This window comes from Dasypus novemcinctus, chromosome 12 (assembly GCF_030445035.2).
Source record: "Dasypus novemcinctus isolate mDasNov1 chromosome 12, mDasNov1.1.hap2, whole genome shotgun sequence".
In the NCBI taxonomy this organism is placed as follows: domain Eukaryota; kingdom Metazoa; phylum Chordata; class Mammalia; order Cingulata; family Dasypodidae; genus Dasypus; species Dasypus novemcinctus.
The window spans coordinates 42,505,618-42,507,334 of NC_080684.1; the positions used below are offsets into that span (position 1 = coordinate 42,505,618).

At 40.5% G+C, this 1,717-nt stretch overlaps 1 non-coding gene across 1 annotated transcript; it reads right to left on the reverse strand.

The window, feature by feature from the left end:
* Positions 1-1,358: 1,358 nt before the first annotated feature.
* Positions 1,359-1,487, reverse strand: LOC111762071 (small nucleolar RNA SNORA31). The gene has a single exon (XR_002795282.1). It is a non-coding gene; the product is annotated as a small nucleolar RNA SNORA31 (small nucleolar RNA).
* Between the last annotated feature and the right edge of the window lie 230 nt (positions 1,488-1,717).

The window sequence follows — 1,717 nt, forward strand, 5'->3', positions numbered from 1 at the left end:
CATCCCCACAGTCACATGAGAGACTCTTATAAAATCTCTTACTATTGACAATATCTCCCGTTGATTCTGTTTTCCTAGAAAACCCTGACTAATACAGGTACATTTATTATGATTGATATTCAAATATTGAAGCATTGCTACTAATCATGGTTGATGGTTTACATTATGGTTCATATTTTGCACCATACACTTTTACAGGTTCTAACAAAATGCATAATGGCCTATATCTGTCATTGCAAGATCATGCTGAAAAACAACTCCAATGCCCTAAAAATGTCCTCTCTCCCAACTATTCTATTCTTCTCCTCCCTTCCCTTTGGAAACTGTGGGAACCACCAAGTTTCAATTTTTGAAGAATAATGTTCATAGTTAGATGCATTAATATTAAGGGCTTGACGTATTGGTCCATCTTCTTTTATGAGACACTGCTGTGTTCATGAGAGACTCCTGCCCCTCTATTTGGGAACATAGCAGGACTCCCCAGGATGGGAGTTTAATATCATTTTATTTATTGTGTGAGTCTCCACCCACTGATACAGCACACTATGACAAGATGAATATTTGCATATCCCATAGAGGCATGCCCCAAGTGTTCCCTATCCTGCATATCTTACCCCCCCATACCCAGCACTAGTAACCCCCTGCCATATTTGCCAAAAGAACATTCCCACCATTGTAGATTTAACCACAGACATACAAATCCCCAGAGTTCACCTGTTCCTTCCTCCAGCCCTCCCCCCAGTTTCATACATAGCCCAAACCAACTCCCCACCATTCTCCACCTCACAGTCCAGCACCGTCGACCCAATCACATCACTGCACCACTATCACCCCCATCCACTGACCAACCACCTCCCTGGCCTTATCATAGGTGTTTGGGCTTTCTTTTAAGGTGATCATTCTAACTCTACCAGTGTATAATAGATAAGTATGGTGTGTGTATATATGTGCATGTATCTATGCCAGGGGTTCTTGAGCTTTCTTGTTCCGTGGACCCCTTTGTCAGTCAGGTGAAAACCATGGACCTCATCTCAGAATGCAGTGACAGTTTTATTATACTCAACCAGCGTCAGATCTAAAAACTACCATAATTTCGAAGTATGGATGAGTGTAAGTGATTTTAGAGATTTGCAACAACTGTAATGTGATATGAAATGAATACTACTGTAATTTATTGCATACATTCATACCTGAAGGAAATGCTAGATTTCAGTTGGAGGTCAGAGAAAATTGAGATAATAAGTTGATTTTTTTCAATTTAAACTCACAGATGCTCTGAAGTCTTTTTTTTTTTTTCTGTTTTTAAGTTTATTTCTGAGTTGCAAATATTATTTCCCCTTCTCCCTGTTTTCAGAATTTCCTGTATTCCTCCATTCGATCTTGACTGTGACAACCACACAGAAAGAGCAAGGACTTTCTTTTTCTTGCATCTAGAGTGGAAACCTTAGCAGCAGATATTAACTGCTCCACGTTTGTCAGAGATGCATCCCCTGAAATCTTTAATCCATGGATCCCTGGTTAAGAACGCTGGTCTGTGTGTTTGTGTGGAGGAAGGGAGAAAAATTTATGGGATTGGAACATGATGAGTGTGATCTGAGTCCAAACTAGACCTGATTGAGAGGACTGTTCTTCCCCTGGAGATCACAGACTTTGAGCTGTCAAAGTAACGGGATGGAAGTTTTCACTATCTCTCATGGGGAAGAGACTGAACATCCGT